Source organism: Molossus molossus, unplaced genomic scaffold (genome assembly GCF_014108415.1).
Source record: "Molossus molossus isolate mMolMol1 unplaced genomic scaffold, mMolMol1.p scaffold_m16_p_1, whole genome shotgun sequence".
NCBI lineage: Eukaryota > Metazoa > Chordata > Mammalia > Chiroptera > Molossidae > Molossus > Molossus molossus.
This window is the reverse complement of record NW_023425344.1, coordinates 106,344,427-106,369,381: the sequence shown is the minus strand read 5'-3', so window position 1 is coordinate 106,369,381 and position 24,955 is coordinate 106,344,427. Positions and strand designations below refer to the sequence as shown.

The window sequence follows — 24,955 nt, the reverse complement described above, 5'->3', positions numbered from 1 at the left end:
AGACAACATAACCACGAGGAGCGTCAAGGAAGTGAAAATGGGACTAAGGCCCAGGACAATATGAATTAATGAGCACAGGAGGAACAAGATGGGGGACAACAGTGAGCATGTGCTGAAGATACTAGGGAGAGGATCTGGTGAAAATTTTGATCTTAGACAAACGCCTAGGTAAAGAAATAATAGGACAAGATTTCTAAACCCCACTATGTGGTTAAGAGTCATCCTCGCCATTGGTGCTGTCTCTGTCATCCTCTCCTTCCTCAGCCTCTTTTTCATCATCCTTGATCAACTCCAGCTGGTCATCCCCCCAGTCTTTATTATCAACATCATCCAGTGGGTCCCCCTCCTCAGCAGAGTCATCTGCATCCCTCTCAGACTCCATCTCCACATTAGTCTCGTTTTTCTTCAGGGAGATGCTGCTTGGCTCCTCTTCTGATTTATCATTCTTCATCTCTACTGCTTGTTTGCTCTTCTCCTTTTCAATTTTTTCCCCAGACGTTCCAGTAGATAATCCACTTTTTGTTTTATCTGGGTCAATTCTTCTTAATGGCCTGAAGGTCATCTTTCAACTTTCCATACTTGGAAGAAGATTCTCGCTGTCCACTCTTAGAATTGAAGCCACTTTTGCCCCTTCGTGATGTGTTTCCTGATACACGCTGGCATTTCGAGGGCACCACAACTGGAGCAGTCGGAGGAGGAGGAACATGCCCTGGGTGACGGTACATCCTGTCATAATTCGTTGAAAGTCATAGTCCAAGTCAAAAGAGGAGCCGTACATCTCCGCTGCAGATCGCTTCACACCTGCTTCTCCTCGGTTCACTTTTGACTCTGCAGCCAGATTAATATCTAAAACCTGACCAGCAGTCATTCTGCCATCCTCTCCTGCCACAGCAACCCGGGCATTTCTCTCATTAACATATTGAACTAAAGCAAAGCCCGTATGAACAGAGCAACCCACAGTTTTGCCCTATTTTGAGAAGATAGCCTCTAAATCAGATTTCTTGACCACAGAAGTATTGAGATTCCCAATGAATACATGGGAGTTCATGGAGCAAGGATCTGTCTTGTTGGTATCATTGCTGGCCATTTTCTTTGATGATAAGGTTCCTCACAAAGCCGAAATGTAGCTGAAGATCAAGAAAATCTTGAGGGAGAAAGGAGAAGAGATTTGATTCTCAATCTCCTACTCCCGGGTTCTACATGGAGAAGCTGACTACTGCTTGAGGTCAGCAATGTGGACACAACTGCTCAGCCTTCATCTCTTCACAAAATCTATTGATCTATTTTGAATGAATTTTTATATATGGTGTGAAGCAGTGGTCAAACTTCATTCCTTTGCATGTATCTGATTATGTTAGCATCATTTGTTGAAGAGAGTGTCCTTTTCTTATTGAATGGTCTTAGCACCCATGTTAAAAATCAATTGACCATAGATGTATGGGTTCTTTTCTGAAATTTCAGTTCTATTTATATTGGTCTATATATCTAGCTTTATGTCACTACCACATTCTTTTGATTACTGTAACTTTGTAACAAGTTTTTAAATTGGGAAGTGTGAGTCCTTCAACTCTGCCTTTTTCCCTGCCCAATACTTTTTGGCTTTTAAGAGCCGCTTGAAATTCCATGTGAATTTGAGAGCTGACTTTTCTATTTCTGCAAAAAATTGTCATTGGAATGTTGATAGAGATTGCACTGAATCTGTGGATTCTTTGGATAGTATTGTCATGTTAATAATATTAAATCTTCATTCAATGACCACAGGATGTTTTTCCATTTATTTAGATTTGCTTTAATTTCTTTTTTTATTCACCCACTGACACCCTCCTCCCAATCCTTTATTCCCCCATTGACACCCTCCTCCCAATCCTGCAATGCCACCCCCTTCCCGTCCCCACATTGTTTTCTATGTCCATTGGTTACACATACCTGCATATAAATTATGTGATTTATCTCTTCCCTCCTTCTAGTGCCCTCTTCTGAGGTTTGTCAGTCTGTACCTTACTTCTATGTCTCTGGGTCTATTTTGTTCATTAGCTTGTTTTGTTCATTATATTCCACAAATAAGTGAGATCATGTGATATTTGTCTTTCGCTGATTGGCTTGTTTCACTTAGGATAATACACTCCAAGTCCCTCCATATCATCTCAAAGGATAAGAGATCTTTCTTTCTTACAGCTGCATAGTATTCCATTGTGTACATGTACCACAGTTTTTTATCTACTCATCTATTGATGGACACTTGGGCAATTTGCAGATCTTAGCAATTGTAAATAATGCTGCTATGAACATGGAGGTACATATATTCCTTCTGATTGGTGTTTCAGGCCTGTTAGGGTATTTTCCTAGAAGTAGGATCACTGGGTCAAATGGCAATTCAATTTTTAATTTTTTGAGGTAATATCATAGTGTTTTCCATAGTGGCTGCACCAGTCTGCATTCCCACCAGCAGTGTACTAGAGTCTCCTTTTCTTCACACCCTTGCCAACACTTGTTGTTTGATGATTTGTTGATGGCAGCCACTCTGACAGGTGTGAAGTGATACCTTATTGTTGTTTTAATTTGCATCTCTCTCTGATGCTTAGTGATGTTGAGCATTTCTTCATATGTCTCTTAGCCATTTGTATGTCCTATTTGGAGAGGTGTCTGTTTAGTTCCTCTGCCCATTTTTAATATTTTGTTTATTTATTTAAAACAAATTTTCTTTAATCTTCACCCAAGGACATTTTTCCATTTTTGTTCAGATAGAGTGGGAGGGAGAGAGAGAAAGAGAACCAGTGACGTGAAAGGGACACATTGAGTGGCTGCCTCCTGCACAAGCCCAACTGGGGCCAGGGACAAACTGCAACCAAGGCATGCGTCCTTAGCAGGAACTGAACCCAGGTCTCTTTAGACTGTGGGCCAACACTCTAACCGCTGAGCCAAACCAGCCAGGGCTGCCCATTTTTTAATTGGGTTCTGTGTCTTCCTTTTGTTGAGCTGTATGTTGTCTATATATTTTGGAAATTAACCCCTTATCTGATGTATCATTGGCAATTATGCTCTCACATAAAGTGCCTTTCCATTTTGGTGGTTGTTTCTTTTGTTGTGGAGAAGCTTTTTAGTTTGATGTAGTCCCATGTGTCCATTTTTTTCTTTGTTTCTCTTGCCTTAGGTGTTGTATCAGTGAAAATTCTGCTGCGTATGATGTCTGAAATTTTGTTGCCTACATGTTCTTCTAGGATTTTTATGGATTCATGAGTCACATTTAAGTCTCTTATTCGTTTTGAGTTTATTCTTGTGTATGATGTAAGTTGGTGGAACAGCTTTAATTTTGTTTTGCATGTAGCTGTCCAATTCTCCCAACACCATTTATTGAAGAAGCTGTCTTTATTCCACTGTGTGCTTTTGCCACATTTGTCAAATATTAATTGAGCATAATGACTTGGGTCAATTTCTGGGTTATCTCTTCTGTTCCAATGATCTATGTGCCTGTCCTTGTGCCAATAATAGGCTATTTTGATTACAATGACTTTGTAGTATAACTTGATATCCGGTATAGTGATTTCTCCTACTTTGTTTTTCTTTTTCAAGAGTGCTGTGGATATTCGAGGTCTTTTATGGTTCCATATAAACTTTTGGAGTATTTGTTCTAGTTCTGTGAAATATGTTGTTGGTATTTTGATGGGGATGCATAGAATTTGTAGATTGCTTTGGGTAGTATGCACATTTTAATGATGTTAATTCTTCCAATCCATAAACAAAGTATATGCTTTCACTTTTTTATATCTTCCTGTATTTCTTTTTTCATGACCTGTAGTTTTCTGTGAAGAGGTCCTTTACTTTTTTGGTTAAGTTTATTCCTAGGTATCTTAAATTTTTTGCTACAATGGTAAATGAGATTTTTCTTTTAGTTTCTCTTTCTGTGAGTTTATTGTTTGTGCATAACAATGCTGTTGATTTCTGGACATTAATTTTGTATCCTGCTACTTTGCCAAATTCATTTATTAAGTCTAGTTAATTTTTGATGGAGTCTTTAGGGTTTTCTACGTACAATATTATGTCATCTGCAAATAGTAACAGTTTTAGTTCCTCCTTTCCAATTTGGATTCCTTTTATTTTTCTTCATGTCTAATTGCTATGGCTAAGATTTCCAGTACTATGTTAAATAAGAGTTGTTAAAGTGGGCATCCCTGTCTTGTTCCTGTTCTTAAGGAAAATGCTTTTGGTTTTTGCCCATTGAGTATGATGTTGGCTGTAGGTTTTTCATATATGGCCTTTATTATGTCAAGATATGATCCCTCTATTCCCACATTGCTGAGCATATTTATTAGATATGAGTGCTGGATTTTGTCAAAGGCTTTTTCAGCATCTATTGATATGATCATATGGTTTTTATCCTTCATTTTGTTTATGTGGTGTATCACATTTATTGATTTGCAAATATTGTACCAGCCTTGCATCCCTGGAATGAATTCCACTTGGTCATGGTGAATAATTTTTTTAATATATTGCTAGATATGATTTGCTAACATTTTGTTAAGAATTTTGGCATCTGTGATCATTAAGGATTTGGGCCTGTAGTTTTCTTTCTTTGTAGTGTTTTTATCTGGTTTTGGGATTAGGATTATGCTAGCCTCCTAAAATGAGTTTGGAAGTCTTCCATCTTCTTGAATTTTTTGGAATAGTTTGAGGAGAATGGGTATTAGATCTCCTTTGAATGTTTGGTAAAACTTCCCTGTGAAACCATCCAGGCCTAGGTTTTTGTTTGCTGAGAGAGTCTTGATTATATCTTCAATTTTTGTTGTTGTTATTGGTCTGTTCAAGTTTTCTATCTCTTCCCGGTTCAGTTTTGGGAGACTGTGTTTCTAGAAATTTGTTCATTTTGCCTAGATTGTCCTATTTGTTGGCATATAATTGTTCATAGTATGTTTTAGTGATCCTTTGTATTTCTGTGGTGTCAGTTGTTACTTCTTCTCTTTAATTTCTGATTTTGTTTATTTGGGTCCTCTCTTTTTGTTTCTTGGTAAGTCTAGTTAAGGGTCTATCAATCTTATTTATCTTTTCAAAGGACCAGCTCTTTCTTTCATTGATCTTTTGAATTGTTTTTTCAGTTTCTGTGTTGTTTATTTCTGCTCTGACCCTTACTATTTCTTTCCTTCTACTTATCTGGGGTTATCTTTTTGTTTACTTTCTAGTACTTTAACTTGTAGGGTTAGAAAGTCAATTAGAAATTTTTCTTGTTTTTTGAGATAGTCCAGTAGAGCTATGAACTTCCTTTTCAGAACTGCTTTCACTGCATCCCATAGATTTTATGTTTTTGTGTGTTCATTTTCATTGATTTTTAGGAGTTTTGAATTTATTCCTTGACCTCCTTGGTAACCCATTTGTTGTTAAATAACATGCTATTTAGCCTCCATGTGTTTTAATGTTTTGCATGTTTTTATTGTTGATTTCTAGTTTCATGCCATTGTGATTTGAGAAGATGCTTGATATGATTTCAATCTCCTTAAATTTGTAGAGACTTACTTTGTGTCCTAAGATGTATTCTATCTTCAAGAATGACTCATGTACACTTAAGAAGAATGTATATTCTGCAGCTTTGGGGTGAAATGTTTTGTAATTGTCAATTAAATCCAACTGATCTAGTTTGTCATTTACAGACTCTCTGTCCTTGTTAATTTTATGTCTAGACAATCTATCCAGTGCTGTCAGTGGGGTGTTAAAGTCACCCACTATGATTGTATTGCTAGTGATCTCTCCCTTGAAGTCCCCCAGAAGTTTTTTTAATATATTTTGGTGCTCTTGTATTTGGTGCATATATGTTTGTCTGGGTTATATCCTCTTGTTGGATTGATCCCTTTAATATTATGTAGTGACCTTCTTTGTCTCTTATTATGGCCCTCGTTTTGAAATCAGTCTTATCATATATGATTATTGCTATACCAGTTTTTGTTTTTTTTTTCATTTCCATTTGCTTGGAAATTTTTTTCCACCTTTCACTTTCATCCCGTGTGAGTCTTTTGTTGTGAGGTGGGTCTCTTGTAGACAGCATATATATGGGTCATGTTTTCTTATCTGATCAGCTACCCTATGTCTTTTGATTGGAGCATTTAAGTCATTTACATTTAAGGTTATTATTGATAGATATTTATTTGTTGCCATTTTTATTTTATGCCTGTGTTCCTCTCTCTCTCTGTCTTCCTATTTCTTCTTCTTCTTCCAACAGTCCCTTTAGCATTTCTTGCAGTGGTGGTAAATTCCTTTAGCTTTTTTTTTTTTTTTTTTTTTTTTGTCTGTCAAGCTCTTTATTTCACCTTCAATTTTGAATGATAGCCTTGCTGGATAGAGCTGTCTTGGATTCAGACCCTTGCCTTTCATTACTTTGTCTACTTCATGCCCTTCCCTTCTGGCCTGCAGTGTTTTTATTGAGAAATTAGCTGAAAGTCTAATGGGAGCTCCCTTGTAGGTAACTTTCTGTGTCTCTCTTGCTTTCTTTAAGATTCTTTCTTTGTTTTTAATGTTTGCCATTTTAATTATGATGTGTATAGCTGTGCGTGATTGGGGGTTCATCTTGTTTGGGACTCTTCATGTTTCCTGGACTCATGTGACTTTTTTCTTCACCAAAATAGGAAAGTTTTCTGCCATTATTTCTTCAAACAGATTCTCTATTTCTTTCTCTGATTCTTTTCCTTTTTTTACCCTATGATGCGGATGTTGTTATGTCTCATATTGTCCCACAGCTCCCTTAAACTCTCCTCCTTCTTTTAATTTTTTTTTTCCTGTTTGTTGCTCTATTTGGGTGTTTTTTTGTTCCTTGTCTTCTAATTCACTTTTTTTTGTTCTTCAGCTTCTTCTAATCTACCACTGAATTCTTCAAAGTTATTTTTCATAATAGCTATGTCATCCTTTATTTCCTCTTGATTTTTATTAAAAGCTTCTACCTTTTTTTCTAAGCCAAAGTAGTTCCCACTGAGCTGTTCATAATTTTTATTAAGTTGTCATAGTTCTCACTAAATTGTTTGAGGACCCTTAAAATCATTGCTTCGAATTTTTTATCTGACAAATTGCTTTCTTTCATTTCATGTAGTTCCTTTTCTGGTGATTCTTCCTTTTCTTTCATTTGAGTGTTGTTTCTTTGTCTCACCATTTTAGTAGTCTGGTAGTTCTAGGTCTGGTGAGGAATGTTGGAATGTGTAGGCATGTCGGCGTGTATCAAATAAGGCTGCTGCACCTCCCAGACTGTTTTGGTGTGTGGCGCCTCTTGCCTGCTGTGGGACCTAAAGGATTGATGACTGGTGGCTGGTATTGGTCTGTCGTGGTAGGCACTCCTGGAGTGCGTGGGTCTGCTGGTGCACTGCTGGGGTGCATGTTTTCCTCTGCTGCACCTCTGGATGAGCTGCTGCCTGGTGAGGCTCAGCTCCTAATCAGTCATTGCTGATGCTGCTGGGGGTGAGCATCAGCTCCCAGTTTTAGCTGCTACTGCTGCTGCTGTTGCCAAGGGGTGTTCTCATCTCCCAATCCTCTGCTGCTGTTGGGGGCTGAGGATGCTCAGCTCCTGGGACTTTGCTGATGCTGGGGGAGGGGTTCCACTCCATATCTGCTGCTGCAGTTGTCAGGGGCGGGTTTCAGCTGCCCCAGACTTGCTGTGTTTGGGCTGGGGCACTGCTCATAATCAGCTTCTGCTGATGCTGCTGGGGATGGGTCTCAGCTGGGGATGGGTCTCAGCTGCCAATCTGTGCTGCTGATGCCTGGGGATGGATGTATGCTCCTAAGCCTCTGCTGTTGGGTGTGTGTCTTGGCTCCTGAGCCTCAGCTGCTGTTGGGAGGTGGGGCTCCACTCCCACCCAGTCACTGCTGCTGTGGGGGAAGGTTCTGGGTTCCCAAGCTGGCGCTACTGCTCTTGCTTTAATTTCTTTAACCAACATATTGTAGTTTTTAGTGGACAAAACTTTCACATCCTTGGTTAAACTTATTCTAGGTGCATCCTGGCCAGTGTTGCCCAGTGGTAAGAGCATCAGCTCACACACCAAAGGGTTGCATGTTTGATTCCCTATAAAGGGCACAGACTTGGGTTTCAGGATCAGTCCCCAACCCCAGCCGAGGCACACATGGGGCACATACAGGAGGCAACCAATTAATGTGTCTCTCTCACATCAATACATCAGTATTTCTTTCTCTCTTTCTTTCCCTTCCCCCCTGCCTTTCACTCTCTCTAAAAATCAATGGAAAAATATCCCCAGGTGAAGACTAACAAACAAAAAATTTATTCTAGGTGCTTTATTCTTTTGGAGGCTATTGAGAATAAAATTTTTAAATTAATTTCCTTGTTGGGTTGTTTATCGCTGATGTATTAAAACACAACCATATGTGTATGTGTGTGTGTGTTGATCTTGCACTTTGCAACTTTGCTGAAATTTTTTATTAGCTCTAGTGGTTTTTTACATTTTTGGTAGAATCTGTGAGATTTTCTACATATAGGATAATGGCATTGTGAATAGAAATAATTTTACTTCTTCCTTTCCAATTTGGATGCCTTTTATTTATTTTTTCCTACTTAATTGCTCTGGCTAGAACTTCCAACACATTGTTGAATACTAGTGGTTAAAACAGGCTTCCTTGTCTTGTTGCTGATCTTAGGGGAAAAGTTTTCAGTCTTATTTCATTGAGTATTATGTTATCTGTGGGTTCTTCATAAATACCCTTTATCATTTTGAGGAAGTTACCTTCTATTCTTAGATTTATAAATTTATTTTTATCATGAGTTTTAGGTTTTGTCCATTGCCTTTTCTGTATCAGTTCAGACAATCATGTAATGTTTTACCTTTATCTTATCAAAGTGGTATATTACATTGATTTTCTTATGTTGGACCATGTTTTGCATTCCTGAGATATTTTCCACATTGTCATAGTACCACATAGTATAAAATTTTTAATATACTGTTGGATATCACTTGGTAATATTTTGTTGGAAGATTTTTGAATCTATATAGGAAATATTGGTCTGTAGTTTTCTTTTTGGTATCTTTGTTTGCCTTTAGTATCACAGTAATATGGGCATTATAATATGGAGTTAATGTTTCCCCTCTTCTACTTTTTAGAAACGTTTGAAAATAATTGCATTAATTTTTCTTTAAATGTTTGGTAGAACCAATTTGCACTTTTCTATTTTCTTTAAAGAATTTTTTTGTTCTTTATTGATTTTTAGAGAGAGAGGAAGGGAGAAGGAGAGGGAGATAGAAACATTGATGAGAAAGAACATTAATTGGCTGCCTCCTGCATGCTCCTCACTGGGGATTTGGCCCACTACCTGGGCATGTGCCCTGACCAGAAATCGAACTGGTGACCTCTTGATGCATGGGTCAATGCTCAATCAATGAGCCACACTGGCCAGGCTGCACTTTTCTATTTTCTAAAGTGGTTGAACATTGTTTCATAGATTTGCTGGCCATTTTTACATTATCTTTTGTGAAACTCTGTTCAAGTCTTTTGCCTATTTTCCTTGGAATGCTGTCCTTTTTTTATTTGTAGAAGCTTTTATGAGTTCTGGATGAGTCTTTTGTCATTAAATGCACTGTTATATCTTCTCCTACTCTATAGTTTTCCTTTTCATTCTCTTAAGGGTATCTTTTGATTAAAAGAATTCTTAATTTCAATATGCCATCTTTGCCTACTCCAATGTTGCAAATATTTCCCATGTTTTCTTCTAAAAGCTTTATAGTAATTTTACTTTTCACGTGCAATCCACCTGAAATTTATTTTTGTGTAAGCTATGAGTTAAGGATTAAGATATATATATATTTTCATATAGATATCCAATTGACCCTGGACCAATTATTTTCCTACTGGCCTTCAGTATCACCTTTTTTATAACTCAGATGACCATATATGTGTGGGCCTTTTTCTGGATTCTTTATTCTGTTCTGTATGGTGATTTATCTATCTATCTATGCATGAATACTACATTGTCCCAATTACCATAGTTTTTTTTATATAAGTCTTAATAGCTGTCAGTGAAAGTCCTCCAACTTTTTTTTAAGATTGCCTTGAGTATTGTTCAACCTTTGCATTTTTGTATTAATTTTAGAATCAGTTTCTTAATTTCCACAAAGGAAAAAGAAAAGGCCTACTGGCGCTTTGATTGGGACTATGTTGTTGTATAGCACTTTGGAAACTGAAGAAACAAAAGACACATCTAGAATTTGGGGACAAGATAAAAAGAAACACTGTTTAGTTCAATAAAATTTGTTCAGTATCTGATTTTGGCCATTTCCTCTGTGAGGTGTGGTAGTGTGTAGGGAGACAGTGGTAAATAAGCCACAGTACTTACACTCAAGGAGCAATCTAGCTAGTCACTGAGAATCTCCATAGAATTGATGCAGTCTGTGTGTTGCTTTTTAATCATGACAGTTTTATAATGGGTAAGATTAGACACCTGCTGAGGCATTTTATGATCATTTGTAAATGTCTTTGTTATGAAATTGGGCACTTTCCAAATCCTCCTGAGGTTTCACTTAAAAAATACAGGCTCATAGCTTACTGAGCTCTTAATATGTGCCACTGTGCACTTTACAGATTACTTTATTTCGTTCTCATAACATCACCCAACATTGAAGTAAATATTATTATCTGCATTTTTAATTTTTTTCTTTATCCTCACCCGAGAACATTTTTCCATATTTTGTTCAGATAGAGTGGGAGGGAGAGAGAGGGCGAGAGAGAGAGATACGCGAATGTGTGATGTGTCTTCAGTGTTCCACAGAGGATGGTGATGGTGGTGGTGGCAACAAAATATTTAGAGTGATAGGGAAGCTGGAATTAGTTATCCGGTCCAGATGGGACTGAAAGGAGCTAAAACCCAACTAGTATTAGAGAATGGGACTTTAGTATTACATGGCACAGGACACATAAGAGGTTCAAATTGCTATGAAATCAGTCTATTTCAGCAAGATAACCACTAAGGAATCATACCATCTATAACAATAAGCCAAGCTTAACAATGAGTGTCATCCAAAGAAAAATGTTAATTGTTTTTTTCAGCTGAGAGGAAGACTGATATGAGCCGAGGAGCCAGACAGACCTGGGCTTGAGAAGAGGCTCAGCAATTTGCTTGCTATATGTGTCAGCTAATAGTTCAGTTTGGAAAGCAGAACCACTAGGAGCGATGTGGAATAAGGGATTCATTATAGGGATTCAATTTTAAATGATTGTGGGAGAAGATGTGGTGCGAAATCTATGTAAAGAAGAGCATAATTGGAGGATCAGATAAAGTTGCTAACCTGGGAGCCTATAACAGGCTCTATGGAAGGCTGATTCCTCAGCTGGTGGGCCTGACATCACTGCAGACCAGCAGGGCAGGCTGTTGGTAAGAAAAGCTGGACATAAAATGGTAACCCAGTGTGTTGGCTTTATATTGTCTCTCACTGCATCTAATCTGGCCTAGGATTGAGAGTGCCTGAAGGAGAAGATTGGCAGAAACTGAGGGAACTGCTACCTGAAGCCAATAAGAGGAGCCAGGAAATCACTTATTTGTGGAATATAATGTGCTTTGAGTGTTACAGCTGTCGCCTCACTTCTATATTCCAAATCTTGCACAGATTTCTCTTGTGGCCAACTTTAAATGAGAATCATACAACTCATGGTATTTTAGAAAACATAATTCCAATTTAGTTAAACTGGCAAAGTATAAAACCACCAAACTATGTTACCTTAGGTAAGAGACTAAAACTCTTAGCTTCAGTTTCTGCATTTGTGAAAAGAGAACAAAAGCACTGACCGGGGAGAGTTGTTGTGAAGATACATAGCTTAAGGCACAGCTCTTTTTTACCTAATATGTAATCTATATTGTTATTTATCCCATGGAACAAATTACTTGAGGGCCTGTAATGCCACTTTTATACTATTTCACTTTATTTTTCCTTATTATCCTCTTTTGGTAAGATTATTGTGTTTGCTATTTTTTAAAGAAATTACATCTAATTTTTTTTATATCCTCACCCGAGGACATTTTTGCATTCATCTTCAGGTAGAGTGGAGGGAGAGAGGGAGGAAGAGAGAGAGAAACATCGATGTGAGAGACACATGGACTGGTTGGCAACCACACAACCCCAACCAAGGCTGGGGACAAACTGCAACCGAGGTACGTGCCCTTAGCGGGAACCAAACCTGAGTCTCTGATCCGCAGGCGGACACTATAACCACTGAGCCAAACCGGCCAGGGCTACATTTAATTTTTTTAAATATATTTTGATATTATATATTGTGTGTCGTTTCCTTTGGCTAAAAATGATTTTTAATAGTATTGAGAACAAAACATATGCCATTAAAATTTGTATTTATGGCTTCAAATTTGAGAGTTGGCATATGATTTGGATAATATTAATTTTCTTTAAGTCATCAACAGTCTGGTCCTCAACGTAACTGATTGGAATATTTAGATCCCTCAAAAAATTTTGTGATCCTCCCTTTTGATGCTCTCTTTTCCTTTGAGGCCTTTGAGATCAACATCTATGGTGAAATCAAAGTTTGTAGATTCTAGAGTTGTCAGATTTAGCAATAAAACCATAAGATACCCACTGAAATTTGAATTTAAGATAAACAGTAAATAATTTTAAGATAAGCTATGCAATGCAATATTTGGGACAAACTTATAAAAAAATCATTTGCCCTGGCCAGTTTGGCTCAGCAGAGAGCATCGGCCGGCGGACCAGAGAGTCCCAGGTTCAGTTCCCGCTAAGGGCACGTACCTCGGTTGCAGTTCGTTCTCAGCTCTGGTTGAGTTGTGCGCGTGGCAGCCACTCGATGTGTCCCTTTCACGTTGATGTTTCTCTCTCTTCCTCTCTCTCCCTCCCACTCTATCTGAACAAAAAATGGAAAAATCTCCTCGGGTGAGGATAAAAAATAAATAAATAAATAAATAAATAAATAAATAAATAAATAAATAAATAAATCATTCATTATTCATCAGAAATTCTAGTTTAACTGAGCATCTTATATTTTATATGGTAACCCTCTCTGATTCCCCAATATTTCAGAGGTACCCTGACCTCACGAATTCAGGAATCTCTTCTACTCTCATATCTTCCAATATTATTTTGCTGGCAATTTCCATAACAATTCACTTCACACTCAACATATCCTAAGACGAAACATGACCTTGATTTCTAAAATGGCTACCCTTTCCAACATGTCATCTACATCTGCACTATTGACATTCTTCTCATCTCAGATAGAATATTGGGTTCATTCTTAAGTGTCCCTCTCCATCTTTATCTACTTCTGGATATTACTAAATTCTGTAAATTCCTTAAAACTAACTTCTTCCCTGGCCAGGTGGCTCAGTTGGTTGGAGCACTATCCCATGTACCAAAAAGGTGGCAGGTTTGATTCCCCATCAGGGAAGATGCCCATGTTGCGGTTTGATTCCCAGTTGGGGTGTGTTTGGGAGACGACTGATTACTGTTTCTTTCTGTCTCTCTCCTCCTTCTTCTCTCTCTAAAATCAATAAAAACACATCTTCTTGTGAGGATTTAAAAAATAAATAAAGTGACCTCCAAGTACTCACTTTCCTCTTCATTTTCACTGCTACTACCTCTGCCCTGACTCTCACTGTCTCCTTAACTCCAGTCTCATCCTTGAATACTGTCTGAATTACACACTCATCTCCCTAAAACACTATATCACTGGTCTATACTGCTCAAGAACTTACAACTGCTTGCTATTGTCTATTGTATTAAGTACTATAACTAGTGTAAAATCATTTGCTCTTTGAAAAATAATGTTAAGAAAATGAAAAGAAAAGTAACAGTTCTCAAGAAATAATAGGTAACCTGAATAGTACTATATCCACTTTAAAAATAAATTCATAGCTAAAAACATTAAAATAAAACTGCAGGTTCAGGTGGCTTTCCTAAATTCCACAAAACATTTATGAAAAGAATCATACTAATTCTACATAAACTCTTGTAGAAAATAAAAGAGGAGGGAGATCAGCATGACCCTGACACCAAAAGGAGAAAAAGACATTAGAAGAATACTACAGACCAATATGATTCATGAACGTATATATAAAATCTTCAACAAAATATTAGAAAATTATATCCAGTACAGGCAGCCACATACTGCATATTGCTTAGTAGCTCCAAACAGGTTGCCCAGAGCCAGTCAGAGGAAGCATCTGACATTGACCTGTACCAGAGGCCCTCCCAAGAGGCCCCAGAAAAGACAGGTCTAGTGGCCAGCTTCAGATATCAGAACAGTATCCAATTAATTTATAAACGGCATATACAAAGGGTAATCTTGGCCAGCACCAAACCCTGCAAATTCTCCTTTATGTGGTCAGCACCTGCACATCAATTCATACACTATGGTCAAGATTGATTCTCACAGTCAGCCAGGCTGAGGGTAAATGCAATGCACAAACAAGCCAGTAGCAATCAAGGCTCAATTACAACAGGAGTGTACAAATAACCCACACATGGATCATTCTTGGAGCACCCAGCTAAGGTGATCAAGGAGACTGTGCCATTGGGTCCCACAGAACACCTACTACATAAGACCACCCTACCATGACTGGGAGACATAGCAGATCTACCAACATAGAAACAAACACAAAGAGGCCACCAGACTGAGGAGACAAAGCAACATGCTCCAAATGAAAGGACAGAAGAAATCTCCAGGAAAAAGAGCTAAATATAATGAGGCAAGAAATTCACCAGATAATAGAGTTTAAAAAAAAAAAAGGTTATAGGATGCTCAAGTAACTCTAGTAAGAACTTCAAATAACTTAATGAGAACTTCAACAACATGAAAAAAAACAGAAACCATGAAAATGAACCCATCATAAATGAAGAATACACTATCTGAAGTGAAGAGTACACTAGAAGAAATAAACAGAAAGTTGGAAAAAGCAGAGGGCTAAACCAGCAATTTGAAAGGCAAGGTAGCAGAAAACACACAATCAGACAAGCAAAATGAAAAAAAAATTTTTTTTCAAATGAGGATAGTTTAAAGGACCTTTGGGGCAGCATGAAGCTTAACAACATCCACATCATAAAGGTGCCAGATGGAGATAAGAGAGAGCAATGGATTGAGAACCTACTTGAAAAATAATGGCTTAGAACTTCCATAACTTGGTGAAGGAAATAGACATATAATCCCAGGAAGTGCAGAGAGGCCCAGAGAAGATGAACTCAAAGAGGCCCATACCAAGACACATCATAATTAAAATGACAAAAGTTAAAGACAAGGGAATAATATTAAAAGCAGCAAGATAAAGATAGTTACGTCCTAGGGAACTCGCTTTAGACTGTCAGCTGATTTCTCAACAGAAACATTTCAGGCCAGAAAGGATTTCCATGAAATATTCAAAATCATGAAAAGCAAGAACCTATAACTAATGATACCCAGCATGGCTATCATTTTAACTTGAAGGAAAAATAAAGAGCTTCCAAGACAAGAAAAAGCTAAGAGAGTTTGCTATTACCAAACCAGTATTACAAGAAATGTTAAATGGTCTTCTTTAAGGAAAAGAAAGAGGAGGAGGAGGTGGAGGAGGAGGAAGAAGTGGAAGAGGAGGAGGTGGAGGAGGAGGAGGAGAAAGCAACATAGTTATAAAGAATAAAATGGCAATAAATATGTACATATCAATAATCGCTTTAAATGCAAATTGCTTAAATGTTCTAATAAAAATATATAGTGTAGTTGAATCGATAAGAAAATAAGGCCCATATATATGCTGTCTGCAAGATACCCACCTCAAAATGAAAGAAAGACATACACAGACTAAAAGTAATGGGATAAAAAAAGATAGTTCATGTTAATGAAAATGGAAAAAGAAGCTGGGTGTCAATACTTAATTCAGACAAAATAGACTTTGACATAAAGAGATAAAGTAAGACACTATGTAATAATAAAGGGAGCAATCCAACAAAAGGATATAACCCATGTAAATATGTATGCACCAAACATAGGAGCACCTAAATTTATAAAACAAATATTGACAGAAAAAAAGGAGTGGAGTGAGATAGACAGTGATACAGTCATAGTACGGGATCTTAATATCCTATTGACATCAATGGATAGATCTTCCAGATAGAAAATCAACAAAGAAATGGTGGCCTTCAGAAGGGATTGGCATGAAATATTCAAGGTAATGAAAAACAAAGACCTACATCCAAGGCTACTGTACACAGCAAGGCTATTATTTAAAATTGAAAAAGAAATAAAGAGCTTCCTAGACAAAAAAAAACTAAAGGAGTTTGTTACCACCAAACCAGCATTATAAGAAATGTTAAAGGGATTGATTTAAGAAACAAAAGAAGAAAACAAAAAACAGAAGAGCATGGTTAAAAAAATAAAATGGCAATAAATACATACCTATCAATAACCATTTGATTATTATCATTTTTTTAAATTTTTCATCTGAGGACACTTTTGCATTTATCATCAGATAGAGCAGGAGGGAGAAAGGGAGGAAGAGAGAGAGAAAGAAACATCAATGTGAGAGAGACACATCAACTAGCTGCCACCCACATGACCCCAACTGGGGCTGGGGTCAAACTGCAACTGAGGTATGTGCCCTTAGCGGGAACTGAACCTGGGTCTCTCTGGTCCACGAGCTGACGCTGTAACCACTGAGCCAAACTGGCCAGGGCTCAATAATCACTTTAAACGCAAATGCTCAGATGCTACAATCAAAAGACATAAAATAGCTGAATGGATAAGAAAACAAGACCCATGTATATGCTGTCTTCAAGAGACCCATCTCAGAATGAAAGATACACACAGACTAAAAGTAAAGAAGTAGAAAGAGATATTTCATGCAATAGGGAAGGAAAAAAACCTGGGGTAGCAATACTTGTAGCTAACAAAATAGACTTTGAAACCAAGGCTATATAGTAAGAGACAAAGGACAATATATCATGATAAAAGGATCAATCCAACAAGAGAATGTGCCTTGTAAACATTTATGCACCCAACATAGGAGCACCTAAATATGTAAAGTAAATCTTGATCGATATAAAGGGAGAGACTAACCATAATACACTATAGTAGGGGATTTTAACATTCCATTGACATCAAACTTCCACACAGAAAATCAATAAGGAGATGGCAACCTTAAATGACACACTATATCAAATGGATTTAATTGATATCTTCAGAGCATTCTACACCAAGGCAGCAGAATATACATTCTTTTCAAGTGCACGTGGAATGTTTTCTAGGTTAGAGAACATGTCAGGATACAAAACAAGTCTCAATAAATTTAAGAAAATTGTAATCATATCAAGCATCTTCTCTGACCATAACACTATGAAATTTGAAATCAACTACAGGAAGATAACTGAAAAACACACAAAGACATGGACACTAAATAACATGTTACTGAACAATGAATGGCTTAACAATGAGATCAAGGAAGAAATAAAAGATAGCCCAAATCTGTGGGACACAGGGAAATCAGTCATGAGAGGAAACTCACAGCATTACAGGCTAATCTCTAGAAGCAAGAAATAGCTCAAATAAACAATATAACTTTGCACTTAAGGGAACTATAAAAAGAAGAACAAACAAAGCCTAGAGTGAGTAGAAGGAAGGAAGGAATAAAGAGCAGAGCAAAAGTAAATGAAATAGAGTCTAAAAAAATAATACAAAAGATCAATGAAACCAAGAGCTGGTTCTTTGAAAAGATAAAGAAGATTGACAAACCTTTAAATGGACTCCTCAAGAAAAACTAGAGAGGACCCAAGTAAATAAAATCAGAAATAAAAGAGAAGTAACAGCTGACACCAAAGAAATACAAAGGTTTGTAAGAAAATATTATTAAAAACTATACATCAACAAACTGGACAATCTGGAAGAAATGAATAAAGTCCTAGAAACATACAATCTTCCAAAACTAAATCAGGAAGAATCAGAGAATCTGAATAGACAGATTACAACTAGTGAAAATGAAGCAATAATTTTAAAAAACTTCCAGCAAACAAAATTCCTGGACCAGTTGCCTTCACAGGTAAATTTTACCAAATATTCAAAGAAGATAGCACCTATCCTTCTCACACTATTCAAAAAAAAAAAAAAAAAAAAAAAAACCTCAAGAAAAAGAAAGATTCCTAAGCTCATTTTACGGGGCCAGGATTATCCTAATTTCAAAACCAGATAAAGGCACAACAAAGAAAGAAAATTACAGGCCAACATCCCTGATGAAGATAGATGCAAAAATCCTCAACAAAATATTAGCAAATTGGATCCAGCAATACATTAAAAAGATCATACATCATGATCAAGTGGGATTTATCCCGGGGATGCAAGGTTGGTACAATATCCACAAATCAATAAGCATGATACGTCACATAAACTAAATAAAGTTTAAAAATCACATGATCACATCAATAGATGCAGGAAAAGCATTCAATAAAACCCAGCACCACTTACAATAAAAACTTTCACCAAAGTGGAAATATAGGCAACAAACCTTAACATAATAAAGGCCATACATGAAAAACCCACAGCTAACAGCATACTCAACGGGAAAAATCTAAAAACATTTCTCCTAATACCAAACAAGACAGAGATCTACTTTCATCACTCTTATTCAACATAGTACTGGAAGTTCTACCCACAGCAATCAGACAAGAAGAAAAAATAAAAGGCACTCATTTTGGAAAGGAAGAAGTAAAACTATCATTATTTGCAGATGACATGATACTATATACACAGAACCCTAAAGATTTCACTAAAAAACTACTAGAATTGATAAATGAGTTCAGTAAAGTACCAAGATACAAAATAAATATCCAAAAAACAGTTGCATTTTTATACAGTAATAATGAACTATCAGAAAGGGAATCTAAAAAAAAAAAAAAAAAATCCCGTTTACAAATGCATCAAAGGTAAAAGAAAATAAAAAACCTAGGAATAGATTTCACCAAGGATGTAAAAACCTGACTTGAAAAATTACAAGACACTGAAGTGGGAAATTTGTGAAGATACAAATAAGTGGAAGCATATACCATGTTCATGGATAGGAAAAATTAACATCTTTAAAATGTCCATACTACCCAAAGCAATCTATAGTTTCACACAATTCCTATCAAGATACCAGTGGTGTATGTCACAGGAGTAGAACAAATGTTTCAAAAATACATATGGAACCACAAAGAGATCCTGAATAGCCACAACAATCTTGAGAAAGAAGAACAAAGTTGGAGGTATCACACTACCTGATATCAAACTATACTACCAGGCCATACTAATCAAAAGAGCATGGTACTGACATAAAAGCAGACACATAGATCAATGGAACAATATAGAGAGCCCAGAAATAAATCCACACCCTTGTGGTCAACAAATATTTGACAAAGGAGGCAAGAACATACAATGGAGTAAAGACCGTCTCTTCGATAAATGGTATTAAAAAATTGGACAGATAAATGCAAAAAAAAAATGAAACTAGAGCACTTTCTTACACCATACACAAGAATGAATTAAAAATGGATTAAAGACTTAAATGTAAGACTCAAAACCATAAATATCCAAGAAGAAAACATAAGCAGTAATATTTTGGACATCTTTTTAATTTTGTGTTGATTTGAGCGAGAGAGAAAGAAACATTGATTTCTTGTTCAACTTATTTATGTATTTATTGGTTGATTCTTGTATATGCCCTGACTGAGGATTGAACCCACAATCCTCAGCATATCTGACAGTGCTTTAACCAACTGGGCTACCTATCCAGGGATCTAGGACATTTCTTGTAGCAATATTTATATATATCTCCTTGGGCAAGTGGGGGGGGGGGGGATAAACAAATAGGTCCACATCAAACTGAAATGTTTTTACACAGCAAAGGAAACATTTGTAAATGTTTTCATTTACAAAATGAAAAGACAATTCACTGAATGTGAGAACATAATTGCCAGTGATACATCTGATAAGGAGTTAATATCTAAAATTTACAAAGAACTCATACAACTCAACACCAAAAAACCCCCAAACAGTCCAATTAAAAAATGTGCAAAAGACCTGAATAGGCACTTCTCAAAAAAGGACATACAGATGGCTAATACACATATGAAAAGATGTTCAACATCACTAATCATCAGATAAATGAAAATTAAAATCACAATGAGGTATCACTTCACACCTGCCACATTGGCTACCAATCAACAAGTCAACAAATCAACAAACAACAAGTATTGGCAAGGATAGGGAGAAAAGGAACCCTTGTGTACTGTTGGTGGGAATGCAGATTGGTGCAGCCACTGTGGTAAGCAGTATGGAGTTATCTCAAAAAATTAAAAATGGAATGGCCTTATGACCCAGTGATTCTACTTTTGGGAATATATCTGAAGAAACCCAAAACACCAGTTCTAAAGAATATATGCATCCCTATGTTCATTGCAGTGTTACAATAGCCAATAGCCAAGATTTGGAAGCAGCCCAATGCCTAACAGTAGATGAGTGTGGTATATTTACACTTTGGAACACTACTTGGCCATAAAAACGGAGGGAATGTTACCTTTTGTGACAGCATGGATGGACCTGGAGAGCATTATGCTAGGTGAAATAAACTTGTCAGAGAAACACAGGTAACATATGATTTCATTTATATGTGGAATTTAGTGAACAAAATAAAATAACAAATGAAATTGAAACAGGAGATATACAGAACAGACTCACAGCTGTCAGAGGTGAGGGGATTGGGGACTGGATAAAAAAAGGTATAGATGCCTAGCCAGTATGGCTTAGTGGATTAAGCATCATAACATGGACTAAGAGGTCCCAGTTTGATTCCCAGTCAGGGCACATGCCTGGGTTTTGGACTTGATCCCTGGTAGGGGGCATGCAGAATGCAGCCAATTGGTGTTTCTCTCTTACATCAATGTTTCTATCTATCTCTCCCTTCCTCTCTCTCTAAAAAAATCAATAATTTTTAAAAAAGCATTTAAAAAATGTGCAGATATTAAGCAACAAAAACAACCCATAAAGACAACAGTATGGTAACTGCCAGATGGAAAGGGGGATGTGGCAGGTCGAAGAGGGAAAAGGGGGTATAGTGACAGAAGTAGACTTGACTTTGTGTGCTGAACACATAATACAATATACAGAGGATATATTATAGAATTATATACTTGAAAGCTTTATAATCTTATTAACCAATGTCATTCCAACAAATTAAATTTAAAAAGGAAAATCCAGAAGTAGACCCACATATAGTCAATTGAGTATTTTTTTTTTTAATTCTCATTTGAGGATATGTTTACTGATTTTAGAGTGAGGGGAAGTGAGAGTGAGAGAGAGAGAGAAATATCACTCGGATTCCCATATGCACCCCAACCAGGGACTGAACCCACAAACTAGGTATGTGCCATGACCAGGAATTGAACCTGCAACCCTTTGGTATATGGGATGACTCTCCAACCAACTGAACCACACTGGCCAGTGCACAGTCAGTTGAGTTTTAGCACTACTAAACTGGCAATTCAATGGAGACAGGATAGTTTTTCAACAAATAGGGCAAAATGATTGAATATCCATATGCTAAAAATCCCCACTTAATTCATGTCTCATGCAGTATATAAAAATTGACTCAAAATGGAACGCAAACTTAAATGTAAAAATCTGGAACTGTAAAACTCCTAGATTAAAACATAGGTGAAAACTTTTGTGACCTTGGTTAAGAAATGATTTCTTATACATAACACCAAAAGCACAATCCATAAAATAAAAAATTGGACTTAATAAACATTTAAAACTTCTGCTTTTGAAAGATACTCTCAGGAAAATGAAAAGACAGTCCACATAATAGCCACAGAAATATTTGTAAAAACATATCTGATAAAAGACATGTATCCAAAACATGTAAAAAACTATCAAAACTCAGTAATAAGAAAACAAATAACCCCGTAACATGCCAAAGATTTGCATACACACCTCACTAATAAAGACATATGTATGTATGGCAAATAGACCCATGAAAGATGTTTAACATCATTAGGCATTAGGGAAATGCAAATTAAAATCAAAATGACATACTATTACACACACCTGTTTAAATGTCTAAAATAACTGATATTACCACATATGAGGAGAATGTGAGGCAACTGAGACTCCTATATAATGCTGATATTGGAAGACAATATTAATATAGTTACTATGGAGAAGAATTTGGTAGATTCTTGTAAAGATAACATACATATATCATATAACCCAGCAATTTCTTACCTTGATATTTATTCAAGAGAAATAAAAGTATACGTCCACACAAAATCAGTATGCAAATCTTTTTTTTTTCTTTATTGATTTTAGAGAGAGAGGGAGGAAGAGAAAGACAGAAACATTGATGAGAGAGAACATCAACTGGATGTCTCCTGCATGCCCCATACTGGGGGTTTGGCCCACAGCCTGGGCATGTGCCTTGACCAGGAATCAAACTGGTGATCCCTTGGTACATGGGTCCATGCTCAACCACTGAGCCACACCAGCCAGGCCAGCATGCAAATCTTTATAGAGGCTTTATTCATAACCTTCAAAAACTGCAAACAATTTAAATGTTCTTCAATGGTGAATGGACAAACTGTGGTATAATCCATACAACGAGATACTATTTGGCAATATGAAGGAATGAACTGCTGATGCACACATCAACATAAGTGAATCTCAAAATATACAAATTGAATGGTTCTATTTGTATGACATTCCAGAAAAGAAAAAACTATGGTAAGACAAAATAGATCAGTGGTTGCCTGGGATCAGGTATTTGGCCAGTATAATGACTGCACAGCAGGAAAGAGAAAATTGTTGGACTACAGCAATGTTCTATTCTTCCATGTGGTGTGGTTACATGAGTGCATACATTTGCCAGAACTCACTGAATTGTTCAATATTTTGGAGTTGTAAAGTTTACACCTCCATATTCTGTCTTAAGTGTCTTCCATTCCATGGTTGATAAGAGTCCTTTTTTTCTTATTGTTTTAAATTTGCTTAAATCTTCCCAGTGCTTTATGAAGCATGTGTATCTTTGTAGAAGATGTTCCAACAGAGTTGAAAGGACTGTAAGTGTGGATCACTCTAACTAGAGTATGAGACAAAAACTCCCTGAAATTAGACAAGAGATATTCCAGAGGAGAAGGTGAAGACATCTTGATTTTGCTCACAGAGACTTTCTAAAAAGCTGCTAATCAAAGGAAATGATTCAGGAAAAACTAGAGTTAGAATGAGTGGGAGGAGAGGAAATTGCCCCCACTAGGCCTATTTAAGGGGGAGGTGTTGAAGGTAGGCTGATCATAATGGACACTGGCCTGGATTCCGAGATTCCTGGGGGATCAAAATAATGATTGTCATCAAGGACTGTTGCTATTAAAAGAGTTCTTGTCAGAGTCACTTTAGAGTCCCTGAAAGCAAAGAAGTACTAGGCAGCTCAGAAGGTTTTTATTTCATTTTCTAACTAGGGGCTTATGTGCTTGGTGTCCTCAAATGGCTACATCATGTGCACAACAGCTGTAAATTTGAATTAAAAAAAATAAAAAAACCATATGACAGTAAAAACAAAATTACAATCACAGAATTACATTATTTGGTTATAATTGCATGCATGGAGCACATGCTAAGGCTTGGCTTGGAATGCTTTTCAAGAGCCATATGAAAAAGTTGTCATTATTTCCACTGTACATTTAAGGGAAATGAGACTTAGAGAAAATAAGTTCAAGCTCATAGAACTGGAAGTAAGTGGTATAAGGATGTGAGCTCCATTTGCACTGTCTCCATGCTCTACTATCTTCATTTAGCTAACGTTCTTGACTATTACGTACCAAGTACTTGTTTAATAAAAGGGTTATAAGTGCAAAGCAAAGTAAAAAAAAAAGTAAAGAAGTAACAATCATAAAGGTCTAAATCCCATGAACTTTGGTATACTTTAAAAATGTATTTTGGCCCGGCCGGTGTGGCTCACTGGTTGAGCATCAACCCATGCACCAGGAGGTCGCCAGTTCGATTCCCAGTCAGGGCACATGCCCAGGTTGTGGGCCTGATCTTCAGTAGGGGGCATGCAGGAGGCGACCAATCAATGTTTCCATCTCTCTCTCCTCTCCTTCTCTCTCTAAAATCAATAAAGAAAAAAAAATGTTTAAAAATAATAATAATAATAATAAAAATGTATTTTGCCCGGCCGGTATGGCTCAGTAGTTGAGTGTTGACCCATGCACCAAGAGGTCTCCGGTTCAATTCCTGGCCAGGGCACATGCCCAGGCTGTAGGCTCAATTCCCAGTGTGGGGTATGTAGGAGGTGGCCAATCAATGTTCTCTCTCATCGATGTTTCAATCTCTCTCTTCCTCTCTCTCTCAAATCAATAAAGAAAAAAAATATGTATTCTTACTTATTTATATAACTTTATAGTGATTCTTACAGCTATTAAGATAAAATAAAAATTTTAAGCAAAGTTATGAAAATCTCCCTATTAAAAACAATAGAATGCATATCTGGATAAATACACTGCAAAATATGTTTTATATTTCTTGTCAATCTTGTTATTCTAATCAAATACGTTATTTAAAAGATTGATATTCCACTTGAAACTAAGGATAAACTCTAATCCTTAAATTTGTCATTTAAACTTTAATTTTTTTTTATTAATTTAGTTTTGTTACAGATGTTTCTCCTTTTCCCTCCTAGACACCCTCCTCCACATCCCGCCTACCCCACTCCCCTAGCATTGTTGTCTATGTCCATTGGTTTGCATACATGCATACAAGTTCTCTGGTTCATCTCATTCATTTCCCCCACCCCCCTCCTCTGAGGTTTGTCAGTCTGAACCATACTCCTTTCTATGTCTCTGGGTCTATTTCATTCATCAGCCCACCGTGTTCATTATATTCCACAAATAAATGAGATTATGTGGTACTTGTCTTTTTGTGATTGGCTTATTTCGCTTAGCATAATACTCTCGAGGTGCCTCCATGTCATCTCAAAGGATAAGAA

General features: G+C 36.8%; 1 pseudogene; it reads right to left on the bottom strand.

The window, feature by feature from the left end:
- Nucleotides 1–211: 211 nt before the first annotated feature.
- LOC118640748 lies at nt 212–1,140 on the bottom strand (annotated as a pseudogene).
- Between the last annotated feature and the right edge of the window lie 23,815 nt (nt 1,141–24,955).